We start from the raw sequence: 24647 nt of genomic DNA on the forward strand, positions 1-24647 counted from the left end.
TCGGGCTTTTCTCGATTTTTGAGCCAAAAACTTCTAAAATCCATAACTTTCGCAGGCTCCGTTTTTTACGTTCTTTATATGCACGCGTAGGTAAAATTATGCTCTACAACTTTCGTTTGGACTTCGTCGGCTAATTTTGACTTTATTTTTAATATTATTATTTTTAACAGACCAAGACTGGTAAATCCGTTAAAAATTCATAACTTCTTCATCCGACATCCGTTTTCGTCAGACTTTTTACCGTTGTACCACTATTGATGATATTTTCAATTCTCGTTTATCTTGTGTCGGCTAAAAATCACTCGATCTAAAATTCGAGTTTTTAGTTGTCTACTACTAAGCTGAAACTTAGAAAAATCATAACTTCCTCATACGAAGTTAGATTTTGGCATTCTTTTTATCGAAGTTCTCGGTTTAACGAATACTACGACTTTCATTTAGATCACTAAAGCTAAAAAGTAGTTTATCAAAAACTCACTTTTTACGTCATTCGGCGCTGTGCTGGATTTGTCGCGGATCTTCGATTGGTAATCACTTCTTCGTTATAACTCGGATTTCGACGAGGTTTTCGCCTACATGTTTCTAATGAGATTATCTACAACTTTCAATAATAAATTTTACTTATTTCAAATTTTATATTTTCACTAAATTTTACTATTTGGTTTTTAATTGGAATCTCATAAGACTTCCAATATTTTCTGAGTGATTCTAAACATAGTTTTACTTCATTTCTAGTAAAAAAAATCTGTTAGAACTCAACACTCAATTTCACATAATATTTCATAATATTATTCTCTTTTTTAATTTACAATACACGATTTCAAAACGTGTATGTTACAAATACCTCCTCTTTTTTAGGATTTCGTCCCTGAAATCATAACGATGAAAATAAATGAGGATATTTCACTCTTATTTCATTATTATTTTCCCTAAGTATAATTTGGGTCTCGATGGTGTTTCCACTTGAAAAGTACCAACTTCACTTCTGTATTACGTAGATTAGTCGTTCTTCCATTTACAATCTCTTCTACTTAATTTATTATCCAGTTTCACCTCAGATAATGAAATTGTTTCATCATATACGCTCAAGCATTTATGTAGATGTCTTACATGAAATATATCATGTATATCTGTCGAACCTTTAGGCAATTCCAAGTGATATGCTTGTTGACCAATTCTCTAGATAATTTTGAAAAGTCCAACAAATCTAGGATTCAATCTCCTTTTCTTCTCAAATTTCATAATACCTTTCCACGGGGATACCTTCAGTATCACCCACTTGGAATTTTATGGGTCATCTTCTCTTTTCTGCATATAACTTTTGTCGATCCTAGGCCACTTTCATTCTTTCTCATACCAATTAAATCTTATCAATGGTATATTGAATCAATCCAGGGCCTCCAAGTATTTTCTGTCCTACATCATGCCAACATAATGGTGTTCACAGTTACCCTTGACTGATCCAAAGATCACAGGAGTCTGATCTAGAATGTTGCATGTAACCTTAGACGAAATAAACTCCCTCGTCTGCTCATTCAACTGCCCGGCTCCAGAGCCCAAGCCTGATCCCTCACCACTGCTTGAAGTGCCCACTGACCTAGTGCTTAGAACCACCATACTGAAAATACATCATAACAAACATCAGTATACTCATCATATCTCGAGGGATATAACATACTACAAGTATCCTAGATTCATCTCAGCCTTCCTTGAGTCGAGCACAGATCCTCTGCTTTTAGTAGTACGGGCCCATACTACCTTCCAAATATATTTGTACTTTCCTCAAGAACTGCTTCGACTCCACCAAGTCCCTTCTACTGCTACTGTTGATCTCATACTAAAATCTTCCTAAGCTTACCCTAGGGTAACCACCAATGCACTCTCTACTATCAGCTACATAAGAAGTCCCTGCTACCTCCCCTAACTAGCTCGTGAATACTATTACATGCCACTAAGACTAGATATTCTTCAAATGATAGATCCTACCCTACTACGGTTGGACTCAAACAAGAGCTGCGTAATAGAGTTAAACCTAACCTTCTGAAATTATTTAATCCTCGCAATATGTAACGTAACATATTCACTTATTGGTTAGTAGAGATAAATAGAACTCCTAAAAGCACAAAGCAAGCAGCACTCGAGCATCGAGTAAACATAATCAAGCATATCTCTCTCAGGCTATCCCTGACTAATTTGTACTGGCATGTAGTTCATAAAGCTGAGATACATATAACAGGCGCATAAGGCATCCTTCCTAGATCCTTAGACCTAATCTAGCATGTTGTTCTCATAAAGCTGATAATCATAACATAAACATGTATGAGTAATTTGGGAGTACTTACTTGAGCTCGGCTGATTGCATGCACCACACCCTTTTCTCTTTTTTTAAAGTTCTTTTCTCTTTTCAAATTCTTTTCTCTTTGTCAAAGTTCTTTTTCTAAAAATGTTTTTCTTATAAAAATTTTCATACCAATTCCTTAGTTTGAGTTCAGACACACCCAAGAGCGTGCCTGAATTCCTCAAACCAAGGCTCTGATACCAACTTGAAACATCCCAAAAATACAGACCAAAAAATTCTTTTTAAAACCATTAGTAAAACCATAAATCATCCATCATCATAAAGAAGAAAATCAAGAATCATGTATCTCAAACATCATCTCAAAAACTGTATCAAATCAAATGAGAAATATATCAGAGTCTAAACAATCCCAGGCTGAAAATATGGTGTGTGCCATGCGATCATCCCGAGCCCTTCCCCTTGCTAGTGGAAGTACCTGAAACCAAAACTGAAAATTATAAGCACGAAGCTTAGTGAGTCTCCCCAACTACCAAATTCCATACAAATATCATGCAACTAGGAGATACGGACCCCACCCACTCTCATGGAGATTCAATCCCCAACCACACTACGCTATCTAGGAGATTCAGGCCCCACCCACACTCCACTGTCTAGGAGATTCGGGCCCCTCCCACACTCTGTTGTCTAGGAGATTTGGGCCCCACCCACACTCCACTACTAACATGCATACAGGTATCACACAGACAACAAGTATATCTACCAAACAATCACATATCTATACTCAAATAATACCATGAGAATTGAGCCCTGCCCACTCTAGGCTGCTACGAGATCCGGACCCCGCCCACACTCAGCTACTAACATATCACATATACAGGCCGACCTTGGTGTCATACACCCGTTCCTACTGAAGGAAACTCACCTCACAAGACTGACTACTAAAAACTCAAGTGAGGAATCCCTGTCTGCTACTCCGACGACACTCCAGCTATTAATTCCATAAAAACACTTAATCAAAATATGATAACCCGTCGTAGGGTAAAATGACCATTTTACCCCTGGTCAAAGTCAACGTCTTGTTCATAGTCAAAGTCAAGGTCAACTCTCATTCAACCCAACTCGTCAAGTTATCTCCCAAATTGATGAGTCCCTGCAATTCTCAAACTCGTGGTCAACTGAGTCAACTCGTCGAGTCCTATAACAGACTCGTCGAATTCTTCCTGTCGTAAAGATCGGGACAGCCCGCTTCAACTCGTTGAATCCTTCCCTGGACTCGTTGAGTTCCCCTGTCTGATTGAGCCATCCCAAAGGATTATGCTCCTACCTTTTAGATCTATGCTCCAAACTTCATCTACATGCTCGGAATACACTCTTAAGGGTAAAGTTTCCAACTTTACCTGTCCTTAGTCCTTCTTAATGGGTTTAACCCAAACCCTAACTTCTCTAAAGCATAAATCTTGGCCCACAAGCCATAACACCCTAAACCAAGGCACAATATACTAGATCTAGGCCTTTATCATCTATTGGACACATAAAGTCCCGAGCTTTCCTTCCACGCATGGTCTTTTAGGGATAAAAAGGCCATATACTTTCTTACAAGCTTTCATGGGGCTTTCATGGTCATAAAGTTTGCATCTTTATTCCATGGAACCCTTCTTAGATCCCAGATCTGAGATATAAGTCACTTAGGACGTCCAAATCCCAAGGACCAAGGTTCTTGAACCCAAACCTTCATAAAATGGAAACAAATAGATCTAAGAGAAGAATGATCAAGTTAGGGACTTGATTACTAGAAAATGTAGCAAATGGAGTGTAGTTCCTGGATCTACTTATTCCCCTTTGAGCCTTTTATCTTCTTCTTCTTCCATAAGCTTCAAAAGGCACAAAAACACTCAAAATGGCAAGAAATAGCTCAAAATCACTTAAGGTGGATTAGGGTTTCGAGATCAGGGTTTGGAAGTGATAGAGGCTGGGGTGGAGGCTAGATATGATGTTTAAATAGGGTGCAAACCCTAAAGATTAAGGTTTCCTTCTGATGGACCTACTCGTCAAGTCAAGGCTTCGACTCGTCAAGTAGACCACTTAAACCCCGCGACCAATCTAGCATCTACTCGACGAGCTAGGGCTACCAACTCGTCGAGTAGTGTGACATCCCCAAAATCTCAGCCAGAAAAGACCGATTTTCATTTATGCTTTTAAAATAATTTCAGAGTAAATCCTTTTGATTTGAAAGAGTTGCAGAATTTGTTCCCAAAAACAAAGTATGATAAGATAACATTTACCAAAGCATTTTCATCAAGAAATGTATTTTCATTATATAATCAAAACTCGGGATGTCATGTTCCGATACAGACCATAAAGCATAAACGATAACATTACAAGTCGTTCAAAAAATATATACATATATAGACTTGTAAACAAAACAACTTGATGATTCATCCATCTTATGCCCTTGCGCCACTTCTTGTAATACAAATAAAACTGAGTGGGTCAGGCAGGCTTGGGAGCCTGGTGAGCATATAGGGTTTTCAACCCACAATAAGTAATTAACTTTATTTTCATTAACCAACAATAACTCAATTACCCATTCCCGTTATTCTCACTTTATGTCCCTAAAACAACTAACACAAGGGACCTAGTCTAAGAATATTTCATCGGGGCGACAACACATGCTTCGGGGGTTCCTCAGCAATATAAGTCAAATAAGGCAACCATGAGGGGGATGGAGTACAGCGAATGAACACCCAAGTTCATTAACACCTACAGGTGGCGAGCATGCTAGCATTCCACAAGAATGTCTAGAAAAGTCCGTGGTCATCATCTAAACTCCGCTAGATGACTGAATCAGCAACAACAACGAGGTCTCTCATCTGTTTATCACACAACTATCTACCCATGTTCTACCCGACATATTAGTAGATAAAAATATATATTTTTATACATAGTTTAAAACTTGTATAGCATTCTCATTCAATACATATTTCAAACAACAAATGAGACACATACACATAACACGTATTTCATAGAGAATAAATCATATCTATGAGATAGAAGAAAGTGAATATACATTCACACATATAACAACAAAATATACACATAACACGTATTCCATATATAATACTTCATAATTATGTGTTAGAAGAAAATAACTACACACTCACTTGATCAGAAGATGATCAGACAGCACTACGGCTTGTAGAAGTGGTATTCTTCGGTAGATCTGGAAGATCTTCACAAAAACCGGACTCCTCGCGGGCAGAGCTTCGGCTCGGGAATTGCACTTCTCGGGATCTTCGGGGCCTCGGGACTTGCTTCGGGGCTCGGGAATGATACCGGGGCTTCGGGATAATTCTTGCACGAAAAACGATACAAAAACGCGAGAGAAAGGGAAGAAATGAGCAAAGAACTCGGCTGTCCTCAACATCCTTTTATAGGGGGCTGGAAACCCAAATTACGTTGGGCGTAAATCACATTACGCTGGGCATAATGGGGATAAGATCGCTGACTCCCCCCCCCCCAATGGATAATATCGGTTATTTTATATTTAAATTAAATTAAATATCGAAATATTTAATAAATTCAAAATTTCATATCTTCCTCATACAAACTATGTTTTCGACGTTCTTTATATCCATGCGTAGGTGAGACTACGCTCTACAACTTTCGTTTAGATTCCGTCGGCTAATTTTGACTTTTTTTAGTAGGCCGGGACAGGAAAACTTCGTTATAAATTCATAACTTTTTCATCCGACGTCCATTTTCGCCTATCTTTTCATCGTTTCACTACAATTAACGAGATCTTCGATTCTCGTTTAGATTGTTTCGGCTAAAAACCACTTGGTCTCAAATCGAGTATTCGGACTGCATACTGCTAAGTCGAAACTTAGAAAACTCATAACTTCCTCATATGAAGTCAGATTTGGGCGTTCTTTTTATGCACGCTCTTGGTTTAACGAACTCTACGACTTTCGTTTAGATCACTAAGGTTAAATATCACTCTAACGTAAATTTCACTTTTTACGTCATTCAACGTTGTCAGTTTTGTCGCGAAACTTCGACATGTTATAACTTCTTCGTTATAACTCGGATTTCGGCATTCTTTATATCTTCAGAATCCTTGTTTCAACCACTACATCTTTATGCAAAGATATCGGGCTTATCTCATACTTTAATTTTGACGTTTATTTTATTCTTATTCATTAAATTATAATAATTAAGAAAATAAACACATAATTCACATAATACTCAAATATTTCATTATTAATACTCCAAAAAGAGTTACAAGAGTTAACCTACACTATTACATCAATGATAATGACTAGCCTGGAAACGCGGGTGTTACAAGTAGCTCTTACAAAAATGAATGCTTTAATAGATTAAATATATATCAGGAATGGGGCATTACAAAATCTTTAGCAAAAAAAGTTATTATTTTTGTCTGGAAAAAAAATTATTAAAACTGGATGGGTTTATGAAAAAAAATCATTTTACTATGGTAATGTGCTAAACTAGTGATAAGAAGTTGTGGTGAAATATTTCTTTTAAATAAAATTGTTTTAATTAAAAGAAAACTTCATTTAAATAGAATTGCTTTTATTAAAAAAAGGATAAAATATAGTTATAGTAAAAAAAACAAAACAAAACAAAATATGATAACTTTTCTAGTTTTCTGTTGATATACTATCAACAAACCTTTGACAAAAATGTACAATTTTTATCCTAAATCTCGGTTACCCATGCCACGTTTAAGTCTCACGCTGGCAATGGTTGTGATTCACGTACATGGAATGTCATGTCAACTGTTTCTAAGACCATCCGGTATGGTGGTCACGAAGTGGGTCGTGGTCTAATTGGCCACGAACCATGACCGTGCACACCACCCCACTGGTTCATGGTGGGTCGTGGTCGTGGCCCTTCGTGCTCCGGACAATGATTTCAAATGGCCAATGAATTCATTTCTTGCCTTAAATCTCGGCCCTTCGTGCTCCGGACAACGATTTCAAATGGCCAATGAATTCATTTCTTGCCTTAAATCTCGTTTGACCTCCTTCCTAACGGCTATTTTCAATTTACTTATCTTCCTTCAATATTTACCTATAAATACTACCACTCATCTTACATTTTTGTTGTTTGATCCTTTAAAAACCACGCCTCCCAAAAATAAGAAATGGTCAGAAGAGGAAGAAGAGAAAGTAGTACAAGCATGGGTGATGGTTTCTGAAGAAGGCGATGGTCAAACTTCTGATTTTTTTTTTTTTTGAGAAATGTTGGAAGTGTTTCGCATGGGTTAATGGGTTGTGCAATTTGAAATGTTGATGAAATATGCTCGAAGTGGCGTCATATGAGGGCCAAATGTTCTTTGTTCAATGGAATTTACAACTTTGTTATAAATAACGTAGATGAAGCCGATATCGATCCGGTTAATGTGGACATGGAGCAATATGAAAACACAAATCATAAACTTTTTAGACATGTCAAAGCTTGACAAAAGTTGAAGAATTCCCCAAAATGGAATAAACTTGCTTAAAAACACAAATTAGAAGTTTGGTATTTTTAGGTTTTCAATTCTTAATGTTATTTTTATTTTATTTTTATTTTAATTAATGTAATTTTTATTTTTAACGTTATTTTCATTTTTTTATTTTAATTAATGTAGTTTTTATCTAATGTAATTTGGTATTTTAAATTAATGAAAAACTAGTATTTCGAAAAAACTATATGATTTTTATGTATTTTTTTATTTAAATTTAATTAAAAAATGAGTTGGAGTTGTGTGTTTAGTGATAGGCATCTCGTGGTTAGTGATGATGAATGTGATGATGATGTAGCACCCACCACTATAATGGTTAGTGGTGGGTATAACGGATACCTAATACACGAAAAAAAAAATCACAAGACACCAAGAAGGAAGGGGTTTGACGGGTTTTGAGCCTTTTAAGCTTTCATCCATAATGCCAACGCAAAACCACTAAACTATAGGCATTTTGTTGTACATACTTTTGAATAATATATATATATATATATATATATATATATATATATATATATATATATAGAGAGAGAGAGAGAGAGAGAGAAAGATATGTTCAAACATTCTAACTAAGTATTGTGTGGATGTAGGAATGGATGTGAGTCAATCATTCCTAAAGGGTAATTTGGTAATGTTAGCCATAATTATTTATGGTAATTGTTAAATAAATTAATAACCCCTTTAAATGGAAAATCAATTTTAATTCACACATCGTTCTTCTTTATTAACCCTAAATGTGCCGATGATTGTAGAAGATAAGTTGATGGGTCTTGCCCCTTCGCCAACCAACACCATCAGCCACCACCGAGGCACCATCGCCACCAAACACCATAAGCCACCACCGTTTATCTTCAACCGGTAAAATAGAATGTTCAGAAAGAACATACTCGTGTTTTTTCCCTTTATTTGGCAATCAATTGAAGGAGTAAGGAAAAATCCCACCTCCTTAGCGACGCCCTCTTCCACCTCTAGCACAGCCGTCTACGAGCGTCGCCCTCTTCAACATCCAAAGTCGCCATTTATGAGCACCCCTTTCGGTAAGATTCAGTTCGTATTTTTACAAACGTTTGCCTGCTGATTCAAAACGATGTTCATAATATATGTACTTTTCAGAGGTTAATCTCTTTTGCATCCTAATACAACACTAGTGTTTCTTATGTTGTTGACTTCTTTCCATGAATCTATAAATACATGTACATCAAATCATATGGGTATTTGCCAATTTTCAGAGGTGAATCGCTTTTGCATCCTCAATTTCTTATATTTTGATTAATTATGTGTTCTTTCCTAATGAAAACACTCGATCTATTTGTTAATTTGTGGGAACTGAGAACGATGAACGATCAATCTATTTTGTTACTTTGTGGTACCTTTCTTTTTCTTATGTAGGCCCCCTGAAGATTGGGGGTATTGAAACTCCGAGTCTCTTAAAATGCATGAAACTAGTGGTAATGGAAGCTTACCAATACCACATCTATCAAACTATAGAATGGGGAAAACCCTTGGTATTAGAGAATTCGGTAGAGTCAAAGTAGACCAACATATTTTAATCAGGGTCAAAGTGGCCATAAAGATCCTTGCTCGACAATTAATTAATGATTTTGCTATGGAGAAAGGTATTCCTAAGCTTTGAACTTTATACCTTACAAACCACAAAATGGAGGTGCTTAAGCTGGATCTCAAAGTCCTCTTCCAAAGAATGAGTCTTCAAGCTTCATCTTTCCCCTCAAGATGCACTAAATCCTCCACAAAAGCTTCACAGGAACTCAAAAGCACCAAACATAGGCTAAGGAATGAATTAAGATTTTCAAGGGTGAGGAGGCTAGTTAAACAAGGCAACTCAATGCTAACTTATGGCTTAAATAGGGTACAATCTTCAAAATTAGGGTTTCATGCTGAAGGGAGTACAACCCGCGTACCCCTTAGTACGCTCGATGTACTCAGAAGACTCACGACCAAATGACTCACTACGCCCAACGTACTTGGTGAGTACACCCCACATACTCGACTAAGCCCTAAAACGCATGAACTTCAATCGGCCCTAACTTCGTCGCCCTAAGTCCGTTTCCAACGAACTTTATATCCATAGAAAGGTGACGAGAAGCCCTACACTTCTATCAACTCACCCTCGCCTTAAGACTTCCCGAACAAAGACCTAAATTTCATAAACGCCCGAACTGTCAAAATTACGACTATACCCTTGGGCTTCAAAACACAATCGAACACTCAGATTACTTCATCCATAACTTGCGCATCCAAAGAGGGCCAATGCCCTCCTTCCTCCAAGGCCTTAAGCCTTATGATAATTGGGCCATGGCCCCGAATAATGAAAATATTCGAAATCGAGTGTTACATCTAGAATACCTTCTTGTTCAGCTATTGAACAATTACAACTTAGGTCCTTGCACTTTTAATTAGTCCAATTAATCCTAAATTAATTCCAATTAATTTATGATTAATTATTAATTAAATAATACAATTTCTAATTAATATATTAATCTCATAATATATTAATAAATTATTTACTGCTATTTATTAATTTTATAATAAACCAATAAATCAACCTCTCTCTCCAAAAAGTTATTATGTCGATTACTAGTTTTGAGGGAAACCCAAAAAGGACTTTGATTTTAATTCAATATATACCAATTTAGTTATTGACTTAGACAGCTAGTCCAATAGCTAGTTGTCTGTGTGACTCTTGCATGTTTTTGTATGTATACCAGGCGGGGCCTGATGTCGGGAAATGTTTTCATGAGTGTGTTGGGTGGGGCTCACCACATGTTACTAACAGATCTGTACCGGGCGAGGTTTAATGAAGGGCGGGGCCCGATAGATGTCGGGCAGGGCCCGATATGTTTATGGTGTGTGATATTTTGGGGGAAACTCATTAATATTTGTTCTTACAGTTTATGTTTATTGTAGCACCGTAAATTTTTCAAATAAAATTGTCATTTTAAAATCACATAATTCCCATAACATATTTCACAAAATCCCAAGTATTTAATCATCAAAACACAACTCCATGAATGTTTGATTAGAAATCCAGGATCCTCAAAACATAACTCTTTCTCTCGTGTGTACAATCAAGCCGACGCCTTTCCACGATCATAAAAAGTACTTGAAACACATATCACACAACACGATAAGCACGAAGCTTAGTGAGTTCCCCAAAATACCACATACAAAAATAATAAGCCTCTTATGGCTATAAGTCGGCATGGACCCTCCGGTCTCATGTGTCTCGGTGTGGACCCTCCGGTCATGTGTCTTAGTGAGGACCCTCCGGTCTCATAGCTCGGTTTGGACCCTCCAGTTCAGTATCTCAGTGAAGACCCTCCGGTCCCACAACTCGGTTTGGACCCTCCATTCCTATCTTAGTAACACAGAATACAACACACACACACACACACACACACATATATATATATATATATATATAGGTCTCATGTGTCTCGGCGTGGACCCTCCGGTCATGTGTCTTAGTGAGGACCCTCCGGTCTCATAGCTCGGTTTGGACCCTCCAGTTCAGTATCTCAGTGAAGACCCTCCGGTCCCACAACTCGGTTTGGACCCTCCAGTCCTATCTTAGTAACACATAATACAGCACACACACACACACACACACACACACACACATATATATATATATATATATATATATATATATATATCACACAAACAAAATGCATAATATCATATAACTCAAGCAAGCATATAGGACCCTACGGTCGCACAAAGATACCACTCATGGTAAGAATAGTGAGAAGACTCACCTCGAAGCAAGTAAGCAAATACACCTCGTGCACGAATCACCGATCTAGCCTCCGCCTAACACATATGATAATTATGTCTAATTAAAATCAAAACTCTAAATAAACTCATACTAGCCCCTCTCTAACTCTTGGGAAGGGTAAAAGACCATTCTACCCCTCCACGGTCTCCATTCCTCACATTTGGTCAAAACCCTAGAAGTCAATAGAAGTCAAACTTGAGTCAACAGTCCATGTTGACCCAACCCGTTGAGTGCATCAAAGCAACTCATTGAGTCCCCTCGTTTCCTCAGAAGCCTCATGAAAACCAACTCAACTCGTCGAGTTGACCCGTCAACTCGTCGAGTTACAGCATGCTTAGACTCATCGGGATAAACCCTAACCGACTCGTCGAGTCGGCTCATCGACTCGTCGAGTCACTTAAGTCAAAATTCTCATTCAGACATTTTAAGGCAGAATTGCTACTCCATACTCTGGATCTGACCTCCTAAAGCTCGAATATCATGTAAAGCTTGTAGCTTTACGTTCATGCATGGCATGTTGGCTTAATAATGCCAATACAAGCTCTTACAAGGGTTTAGTGCTCAAAAGTTTGACTCTAGCTCCACAAAGCTTAGGTCTTTGGGCTCAAAAGACCTCCTACAATCCAGATATAAGGTTTCAACCTCAAGATATGCTCAAGGGACTCAATAACACAAGGTGGATGGGAGAAAACCCTAAAAGCTCCCCCAAATCAATATCTACACAAAGAATGATCAAGTTAGCGTCTTTTACCTCCAACAGAAGCTAACCATTGAAGAATCTCTGGATCCAAACGTCCATCCCTGGTCCAAGCCAAGGTGCTCTCCAAATCTTTTTCCAAAGTTGCATAAGAACACCCAAATTAGTCTTTTTCTCTCTCACAATGGATGGAACCGATCTAGGGTTTCTCACAGGGCTCTATGGAGATAAAGGAGGAGGAAATAATGGCTTAAGGCTCTTTAAATAGGACACAAACCTGGAAAATTAGGGTTTCTCCAAATAGCTCCAACTCACCGAGTTGGTCTCTCTACTCACCGAGTTGGTCACTAAACCCACGCGGCCAAAACGACTACACTCATCAAGTTGGCTATCCAACTCGTCTAGTTGCTTTGCTAAGGAACATGAATTTCTCAAATATGATTCCTGGAAATTTTGAGATGTTACATTTTATAGTTTCGGGTACCTCAAGTTTGAAGGGGAAGGGCCCGACATGATCACACCGCATCAACCAGTAGTTTGCATTCGATGTTTTAAATTGCACTCTGATAGCTATTTTCTACATTGACACATCTTTATCGGTTTATAAAATGAATGATTGATGTGTTGTTTGATTTAAAAATAAAATTTTTTACTTAGTAGTTTGGGACATTACACCTCATCACAGTCTAACTTGTTAGACTTCTAGCTATCATCTTATTGGGTATGGAGGCTTACGACTAATTTCCCCGAGGATCCCATACATAACAGATAAATATACTAACCATCCTAAACACAGTTGTACCCTAATAGTACCCCTCCAACTGACCACAATAGACATACAATTTCATACACGATATAGTGAGTAGACTCAACTAAAACTAAAGCGCTGAGATCGCACACTCACACAAGTCCTTAAATGAATCAACTACATAAACCGCCTAAGTCAAACATATGTTAAACCTCAGTCTATAGCTCAATGGTCAACTTAGTCAAATTCAACGGCTAACGTGTCGCTACCTAGACCTAGTCCCATAGCGTCCACTAGATGACAAGATAGACGTGACCCTCAGCCAAACTCCATGCAATGACCATGCATTGGTCACATCATGTTTTTTTGGGCAAAAAAACTTAATCCTATAAATTCCTAATCTTTAAAGGCAAAGGTCAACATTCTTCAATCTGAATCTAACAAGGGTCTTTATGAATAAAGTTTTCAACTTTATCCATTTATAATTCCATAACAAACCAGAACTTAAACTCTAGTCATTAAAGAGTCTAAAATGCTACTAAAATCATGCATGGACCAAAAAGCAAGGTAACATCCACTTATTTTCACCAGCAAGGGTCCAAAAGACCATCTAATACAACCTTTTGTACTTGGAACTTCTTTAACCCCATGAAAAGTCATGAAAGGGACTAAAACATGCTTAAAAACCTAGATCTAACAATTAACAAATATACATTTTAGAACTTTAATACTTACATATAAAAGGGTGAGGTCAAGAAGGTTGTAACCTCTGGATCTAGCCTTGGGTGTACCAAAACATCCTTGTGTGTACTTTAACCTTCACCAACATTAACCAAGAACACCAAATGAGGCGAGTGAAACCAAGATTTTGAGATATGGCGTTTCCTAGGGATGAAGGTTAAAGAGAAAGACTATCCCTAGAACTTAGTGTCCTTATATATGGCTTAAGGCTTAGGATTAGGGTTTGCCTGTGATTAGGGTTTGGGCTTTATGTGGCTTTCGCATTGCGACCCATACTTAGGTGCATTCGACCCATGACATGTAATACATGCGCTACACTTATCCATTAAGTGCATCACGAACAAGAGTTTTCCTCAAAACCTTCAAACTCATTCTTTCAAGATTCCCAACTAAGCACATATGAAAACCAGGCATTACATATAATTATGTAATTTTACAAAGAAAGAGCTTTTATATACATTTAAGTTTTTTGTATGTTTAAATACGTATATAAACGTTTAAATATATTTATATGTATATACATATAAATATGTTAAGTATGTATAAATATGTTTTATACTTTTAAATACATATAAAAACGTTATATATATATATATATATATATATATATATATTAATGTATCCAGCCATATAAACTTGTTTATATACATATAAAAACATACTTATACATATTTTTACCTATTAAATACATTTTTATACCTATAAATACACATAAAAATGTATTTTTTAAATATATAAACATGTTTTCAAAAATATAATTACCTTTAAAAATGTATTTAAACCTTCAAAAATATATGTAATAATAATAATAATAATAATAATAATAATAATAATAATAATAATAACATCAACAACAATAACAATAACAATAACAATAATAATAATAATACAATTTAGAGTCTTCAACTATTATATATATATATATATATATATATATATATATATATATATATATATATATATATATATATATATATGGGATTATGACCGTATAGACAAATTTTGGGGTTGTCCAAAATTTAGACATAAAAAAACTCTTTCCACATATAGACATGCATTATGCAGAGTGTTCCACGAAATGGACTTACTCTCTGAGAAATCGATGTGGCGCAAAAAAAAAAAATTGTAGAACAATTCCACAGAGCTACCTCCGAGGAATGAACTCATTCCTCAGAGGTAGCTCTGTGGGATTGTTCTTTAATTTTTTTTTTCACATAGATTCCTCGGAGCTTATGCTCATTCCGTGGAGCAAAAGTTCACTAATCTGAGGTATCTTTGCAAAATTGTTGTTTGGATATATATATATATATATATATATATATATATATATATATATATATATATATATATATATCATACATACTTATAAAGCTATCATTTTTTCTTGAATCTCATGCATTTGAAACCCCCTTTTTTAACTTCCTCAAACCATATTAATTTGAAACCTCCCTTTTTTAACTAATGCAACTCAAAAGTTTTCTTAATTATTATTTAACACTCAAAAGTTTTATAACTTATATTATATGTAATTAGCATTTAGTAAAAAGTTTACTATAAAAAGGTCAATCTTTTGTGTCTTTTGTATTATATAAAATCTTACATGTAAGAAAGATGTCATAAGAAATGAAAAGAAAATTTTCCAATAGGCATAATTCTTATAGAACATATTTGCAGTGATGGAATCCCTAAAAGAGCTCTATAAGTCAAGGTTGTGGATGAATGTATCATTTTTTTAATCATAGTTCGATCGTGTTATATATTTTTTTTTCCAATAGTATAAATGAGAGCATTCAAAATCATATGTTTTAGAGATATTTTGTTTTCTCAAATCATACTATTCAAAATCATATGTTTAGAGATATTTTGTTTTCTCAAGCCATATTGATTTGAAACCTACATAACTTTTTATATTCCTTAGTTAATAACATTTATAATATTTACAAATTTCCAATATTTTTTTTGCATTCTCTTATTATATAAGTAGTATATTAGTACATTTTTCTTACAAAAGGTCATCATTTGGTTGAAGATATTGTTATTCAAAAGTTTTCATATAATTGAAGCATTCACGATATAAATAGACAAAATTACATAAATGGTCCTTGTGGTTGACACAGTTGACCAACTCTGGTCCTTATGAGAAATTTTGTGCATAGATGGTCCCTGTGGTTTCAAAATCTTGCAAAGACAGTTCTTTTGGCTAACGGTGTTAACTTTTTCAGTTAAGTTCCTTGTGAAATGACACATTTGCCCTTCCTGCCATATGGACCATTTATGTAATTTGCTCCGGTCATAGGGACCATTTATGTAACTGTCTATCATTTAATTTATTTATATTTCTGTGATTTATAATTTTTTTTTTGATGTTTTGTTCGAATATATTCTTAATGTTCTTATTTTTTTTTACGCTTACATTTTTTGATATTTTGTTAATATAATTTTTTCTATTTTTTTGACGTTTTGTTTGAATACATTTACTAATATTTCTTTTGATTTTTTGTTTGAATAACTTCTTCTAATTTTTTTGACGTTTTTTTCAAATATATTTTTTAATATTTTTATTAAATTTTTTATTTATATTTGTTAAAGATTTCATTTTCACTATAATCATAATTCGTAACTTAATTATTCTTTTTTTAATTCAAATATATAACAATATACATATAAGGTTGTATAATTATTATTTTTGTAAAGCTTTTTATAAACATTTAAAAGAAAATATAAAAAAGTTTATTAAATGTGTATAATTAGTATATATAGGCTAATTGGAACATATATAGACTAATCGGAATCCAAAACCGATGTCAAGTTATACATAATCGAAATTTGTATAACTTCAAAACAAAAAAAAATGTCTAAAAGATTTAAATAACTCAAAAAATACTAAAGTTAAGTTTAATATGAAATGACATGGCGCTCTCGTTAAGAATATGAGACACTATTAGGTTAACCTATGTGTACCTAATTTATATAAATCATATTCACGTTGAACAATTTTTTTATATTTTTTTTTTACAAAAAATGTTTATGAAAAGCTTTACAAAAATAATAATTATACAAACTTATATGTGTTATATAGTTAAATATGAATTATAAAATAATACTTAGAAAACCTTATCTATATTAAAAGAACAAAAAAAAGTAAAATATGATTTTAAGTGAATTAAGTTGGGAATTACGATTACAGTGACCATGAAATCTTTAACAAATATAGACAAATAAAATCTAAATTATAAAAAAACATTTAAAAATATTCGAACAAAATAAATAAATAAAAGGAAATATTCACACAAAAATTCAAAAAGAATATTAAAAAATGTGTTCAAACAATATGTCAAGAATATTAGAAAAAAATATACAAACAAAATATCAAAAAATATTAGCGAAAATATATAAAAAAAACATTAAAGAATATATTTAAAATAAAATGTCAAAAAAATCTAAATCATAGAAATATAAATAAATTAAATAAAAATAATAATAAATAATAGACGAAGTTATATAAATGGTCCCTATAGTTGAAACAAAATACATAAATGACCCCTATGAACAGAAGGGCAAATATGTCATTTTACAAGGGACTTAACTGAAAAAGTTAACACCGTTAGCCAAAAGAATTGTCTTTGCAAGATTTTGAAACCATAGGGACCATCTATGCACAAAATTTGACATAAGGACCATTGTTGGTCAATTGTGTCAACCATAGGGACCATTTATGTAATCTTGTCATATAAATATGATAATTTGAAGAAATTGGTTATGTTGCATCGATGATAACTGTAATATGATTTTTCTTTCAACCAAAACAAATGAAGTTTTTCTATTCTTTCTTTATATTCAGAATCTTGAATGTGACTCTCCAAACATCAATGTTTTGCTTGGAATTTCTTTCTGATTCTTCTTTTTCAAGAAAAATATTTTGATTGCCGGTTAGTGAAGAATTGTCATCAAGTTTCTATAGTTCAATGGTGTTAAATGAAGAAAGAAGATTCAGAAAACGGATATAGGTTTTTTTGTTTGAGCAAAGTTGACGAATGTTAGTTTTTTCTTTTGATTTAAATGTATGTTAATGTAACATCTTTATTTATATATTCAACCATTCAATACTCTTGTATATATATATATATATATATATATATATATATATATATATATATATATATATATATATATATATATATCGATTCCTCAGAGCCTTTACTCATTCCGCAGAGTTCGTGGAGCTCACCTCCGCGAAATGCATATCTATACGTGGAAATTCAATAATTTTTTGGAATTTAACCCCAAAAAATGTCTATTAGGGTCCATTTCCCTATTAGTATATACGAGCAATGTGTAGTTAAAAGACTTCTAGTTTTTTCTTTTTATTTATTTACTTATTTATTTTTTATAAAAAGGGATGACTACTCCGATCAAGAAAAAAGACAAGATTTTCCTCCCCAATACATGACTCTTTTGTTCAATCAATTAATAAACCAGGATCCTCAAAAAAAATGCTTCCTATGGTGTGTACAATCGCGCCGGTGCCGTCCCGTGATCCTGAGAAAACCTGAAACATATAACACAAAACACTGTAAGCACGAAGCTTAGTGAGTTCCCCAAAATACCACACATAACACATACTAGCCACTCAAGGCTATAACTCCGCAGGCCTTAACTCTGTGGACCCTCTGGTCCTAGCTCTGTGAACCTTCCGGTTCTAACTCTGATATACACACAACATAAATCACATAGAAATAATGCAATGCAACACATCACATAAATAGAATACAATAACTCTATCACATAACTCTAAAATACACTGTCACATAACTCTGTTACCACTCTAGGTAAAGTATAGTGAGAAGACTCACCTCAAACGAAGTCGGATGAACTCTCGTGCTCAACGTCCCGACCTGGCCTCCTCTTATTATTCAAATAACATCCCCGATCAATACTCTCTCATTGTCTCAGTTCTAAAGATTGGGTAGAAGACCATTCTACCCTTCCCTGAACTCCCTTAAGTCAGTCTTGACCAAAACCCTAAAGTCAACGAAAGTCAACGGTCAAACTTTGACCCGACTCGTCCAGTGCACATGGGCGACTCGGCGAGTCCACATGTGTCCACGAAATCCTCCTCTTAGCCTCGCTTAACACATCGAGCCAACCCCTTACTCGACGAGTTACACCTGGTAGGAATCGCGGGGCAACCCCGACTCGTCGAGTCCTCTCATGAACTCGGCGAGTTGCTCCCAAGACAACACTCATCTGACCTTCTGAGGTAAGATCTGTTCCTCTAATCCATAGATCTGACTTCCCTAGGACCAATAACCACGTAAAGGTTGAATCTTGGTACACATGCAAGGCTCTCTATGCTTATTTTGGTGAAATCCTTCATATCATGACAACCCTAGCTCATAACTCCAAGGAAAATGTAACAACGCAAATTTTCAAACAAATTTTTTCATTTTTAAAAATATATTTATTTCCATTCAAAACAAGGCATAAATAGTTTAAGTATTTTGTCAAATACAAATAATCAAAACCCCAAGATCATAAAAGCATTCTTCAGTGTGTATCGATCACGCCGGCGCCTTCCCACGGTCCTCGCTAGTACCTGAAATACATTGCACAACAACTGTAAGCATAAATGCTTAGTGAGTTCCCCAATATACAACTTACGCACATACGCCTTTCCAGGCCCTGACCTTCCGGTCCATGTGTCTCAGGGGACTTCCGTCCCTGCTGGGTAAACCTTCCGGTCCTACCCATGCCGACCTTCCGGTCCATCACACAACATATCGCCTTCCGGCCCATAACATATTGCCTTCCGGCCCATAATATAATCGCCTTCCGGCCCATGACATACATAGCACACATATAACAAATAACTTACCACATATAGCATACATATCACATATCATAACCGACCTTCCGGTCACACAGTCAAACCCTTCCGGGTACAGTATAGTGAGAAGACTCACCTCGTGAATGCTGAAAGCTAGCAAATCCTGAAATCACTCGTGCACAATCCGACGAGCTACAACCCCCCCTATAACATCACATATCCCTCATTAACACTTATATATTCTAAGTGTGACTATCCCTAAGAAGTCAAACTTAGGTCAACTCTGGTCAACGGTCAACGGTCAACTCGACCGGACTCGGCGAGTGCCATGGCGACTCGGCGAGTCTAGACGTCCTCCCCAACTTCCCCTGATGTTCCCTTTCTACTCGTCGAGTATCCCTCTTGGCTCGACGAGATCCTCGTGGAAGAATCGCGGGGCCACCCCGACTCCACTCGCCGAGTCTGAAGAACAGCTCGACGAGTTCCAGTCAATCTCCAAGCTACTCGCCGAGTCTGTTCATCGGACTCGGTGAGTCCATGCCATGCAGTCGATCAAACTGCTTCCTGAGATAAGTTTTGTCCCGAAATACACAAGCATGGGACCTTCTGGACCTCTAAAGGTCCTAATACAGGGTTATAGTCTTTTGGGTAACAATGTACTAATTCATCTAATCACCAAATGGGTTCCATAAACCCTAAATCCATGCACACATCAACAATACAGAAAGAATCCGAAATATTACCTGAATAACGCACTCTCTGTGTCCCCAAACCGCAGAACTCGAATCCCTTGTTGTTCCTTTAGCCAAAACTCTTCTCCTCCTTGCACAACAATTTCTTCAAAGCCCTAATACCCTTCAATCTTGCTCTAGATGCCCACAGCCGTTTAGGGTTCTTCTCAGTCGACTAAAAGACGAACAATGACGGCATATAATGCGTTATATACGACCCAAACCTGAACGGTTAGGGTTTTCGCTAAACAGCGTCAACTCGCCGAGTCCATATCTGGACTCGTCGAGTCCAGTCGCGATCCCGCGACCAAGTCTGCGATCCTACTCGGCGAGTCTAGGCTCCAACTCACCGAGTCCCCTCTTAAATCACCCCAAAAACATAATTTAATAATACCTGAGATTCCGGGCTGTTACAACTCTCCCCCGCTAGGATTAGACTTCGCCCTCGAAGTCTCATTCTGAAAATAGTTCCGGATGCTGCTCCCGCATCTCACGTTCCGGCTCCCAAGTCATTTCCGATCCCTTACGGTGTTGCCATTGAACCAACACCAGGGGTACCTCCTTGTTCCTCAGAACCTTGATCTTCCGATCCCTGATAGCCACTGGTCTCTCAGCATAATTCAGGCTCGCATCCACCTGAATATCCTCTAATGGAACCACCGCCGACTCATCGGCTATGCACTTCCTCAATTGCGACACATGAAAGGTGTCGTGGATCTGTCCCAACTCCGCTGGCAACTCCAACCGATAGGCTACCCGGCCTATCCTTGCAATCACACGAAATGGCCCAATATACCGGGGCCCCAACTTGCCCCTCTTCCTGAATCGAATCACTCCTTTCCAAGGAGAGACCTTCAGGAGAACGAAGTCGCCGACCTGAAATTCAAGCACGGATCGGCTCCTGTCTGCATAACTCTTCTGTCGGCTCTGGGCGGTCAATAACCTCTGTCTAACTTGCTGAATCTGCTCTGTCGTCTGAAGCACGATCTCCGTGCTGCCCATCACTCTCTGTCCCACCTCTCCCCAGCAAATGGGGGTCCGACACCTCCTACCATACAACAGCTCAAAAGGTGGCATACCAATGCTCGAATGATGGCTGTTGTTGTAGGAAAACTCTACTAAGGGTAAATATGCATCCCAGCTACCCCCGAAGTCTAACACACACGCTCGAAGCATGTCCTCCAGCGTCTGAATCGTCCGCTCGCTCTGACCGTCTGTCTGGGGATGGTATGCGGTACTAAAATGCAATTTGGTACCCAGCTCCTCATGAAATTTCTTCCAGAACCTGGAAGTGAAACGCACATCACGGTCTGAAACGATCGAGATCGGCACCCCATGCCGAGATACCACCTCTCTCACATATATCTCCGCCAACTTCTCCGCGGAAGAACTCTCACTGATGGCAAGGAAGTGTGCACTCTTCGTCAACCTATCCACAATCACCCAAATTGCATCAACTCCCCTGGCAGTCCTCGGCAATTTGGTGATGAAATCCATAGTGATTTGTTCCCACTTCCACTCGGGGATCTCCAATGGTTGTAACTTGCCATGCGGTCTCTGGTGCTCGGCCTTAACCCTACGACAGGTCAAGCACCTCTCAACGAACCATGCGACGTCCCTCTTCATACAGGGCCACCAATACTCTTTCCTCAAGTCCAAATACATCTTCGTAGCACCGGGATGGATCGAGAATTTCGATTTATGAGCCTCTTCCATCAAAGTAATACGTGTACCGCCCACGAACGGTACCCAAATCCGGCCCTGAAACGTCATAAGCCCTCGACCATCCTGAACGAACTCTGAAATTAACCCCACAACCCGCTCTTTCTTCTGCATTTCTGGTCGCACCGCTTCGGCCTGTGCCCCATGAATAGCATCCAATACAGGAGTCATCACAGTCAGTCTCAAGCATACATCTCGCAATGGAGTGCTCTCCGCCTTGCGGCTCAACGCGTCGGCTACCACATTAGCCTTACCTGGGTGGTACAGGATCTCACAATCATAATCCTTGACCACATCCAGCCACCTTCTCTGACGCATATTTAGGTTGGGCTGATCCATCAAATACTTCAAGCTCTTATGGTCCGTATAGATCGTACATCGAACCCCATACAGGTAGTGACGCCAAATCTTGAGAGCGAACACTACTGCTCCCAACTCTAAATCATGCGTGGGGTATCTCGCCTCATGAGGCTTCAGCTGCCTCGACGCATAAGCTATCACATGACCCCTCTGCATCAACACTGCACCCAGTCCCGAAATCGATGCGTCGCAATATACCACAAAATCTTCCATCCCTTCTGGGAGAGCTAATACCGGGGCTTCGCACAACCTCTGGCGAAGTGTCTCAAAGGAGGTCTGCTGCTCGGGCCCCCATGAGAATGCAACACCCTTCCGGGTCAATCTGGTGAGTGGCACTGCGATCTTGGAGAAATCCTTGATGAATCTCCGATAATACCCTGCCAACCCAAGGAAGCTCCTGATCTCAGAAGGTGACTTCGGCACCTCCCAACTCATCACCGCCTCAACCTTGGCCGGATCGACCAATATCCCTTTCTGATTGACAACATGTCCTAGAAATTGGACCTCCCGCAGCCAGAAGTCACATTTGGAGAACTTTGCATAAAGCTTCTCCGACCTCAATACCTCGAGGACCTCCCTCAAATGCTCCTCATGCTGCTCTCTAGATCTAGAATACACCAGAATGTCGTCGATAAATACAATCACTGACCGATCCAACATCGGTCTGCATACCCTATTCATGAGATCCATGAACACAGCCGGGGCATTGGTGAGCCCGAAAGGCATCACCACAAACTCATAATGCCCATATCGCGTCCTAAACGCTGTCTTCTGGACATCCCCATCCCGTACTCTCACCTGATGGTACCCTGACCTCAGATCGATCTTGGAAAACCAAGACGCTCCCTGCAACTGATCGAATAAATCATCGATCCTCGGTAACGGGTAACGGTTCTTGACCGTCAACTTGTTCAACTCCCGGTAATCAATACACATCCGGTGTGAACCATCCTTCTTCTTGACGAACAGAATAGGTGCTCCCCACGGCGAGCTGCTCGGCCGAATGAATCCCTTCCCCAGCAACTCCTGGAGCTGCGAGGACAACTCTTGCATCTCTGGAGGTGCAAGACGATAAGGCACCTTAGCAATAGGCGTGGCCCTCGGAACCAGATCGATACCAAACTCTACTTGCCTCACAGGAGGTACTCCCGGCAGCTCCTCGGGGAAAACATCTGGAAACTCGCGCACCACAGGGACCTCCTCAACTGATTTCGGTCTCTCGGAAACCTCCCGTGTATCCATCACATACGCCACAAAACCCTTACAGACCTGCTGTAGACACTGCCTCGCCCTAGCGGCCGAACAAAAAGCTGATCCCGAACGGGTACCCTCGCCGTACACCGAAAGAACTCCCCCACTATGGTCTCGTATAGTCACCAACTGACGCTCACAGTCGATGACAGCGCCGAATCGGCTCAACCAGTCCATGCCCACGATGACACAGACATCACCCATCGCAATAGGAATCAGGTCAATCGGGAATTCAACCCCGAAAATCTCTAGTACACATCCCCGAAGAACCTCCGTGGCACAAATCACTTTCTCGTCAGCTATAGAAACTCTCAAAGGTCGACCCAACGACTCACGACTAACGCTGATATGCTGACTAAAGGCTAAGGACACAAAGGACCTACTCGCACTCGAGTCAAATAACACTAAGGCAGGCACAGAGTTCACAAGGAAAGTACCTACGCATATAATAACATAAGCATAACATCTCGACATTTAAAATAAATACATGAATTACAACATACCTGCCACGACATCGGGCGCAGCGCGGACCTCCTCCGCAGTCAGCTGAAAGGCTCTTCCCCGAGCCCTCGGGGCCTCGGCCTTCACCGGTCGAGTCGCAGTAGCTCCGGCAGCAGGTGCAGATCCCTGAAGAAGCTGAGGGCACTCGACCTTCCTATGGCCTGTCTGGTTGCAATGAAAGCAAACCGTAAATCCCTTGGGACACTCCCTAGCAATGTGCCCCTCCTTGCCACACTTGTAGCAAGCACCAGATCGACACGCCCCCTCATGACCCTTGCCGCACTTTCCGCAAGTGCGGCCCTTCGAACCTCCTTTGCTCGCATCGGCGGACTTTATCCGCTTGGCTGCCGGCTGGAACTGAGCCGGTCGCCGGTTCACCCGCTGAGACTCGGCCTCCTCCCTGGCCTGGGTCTCCAACTCGATCTCGCGCTTCCTGGCATTCGC

This window comes from Lactuca serriola, chromosome 6, assembly GCF_051521515.1.
Source record: "Lactuca serriola cultivar US96UC23 chromosome 6, Lser_US96UC23_V15, whole genome shotgun sequence".
NCBI classification, from domain to species: domain Eukaryota; kingdom Viridiplantae; phylum Streptophyta; class Magnoliopsida; order Asterales; family Asteraceae; genus Lactuca; species Lactuca serriola.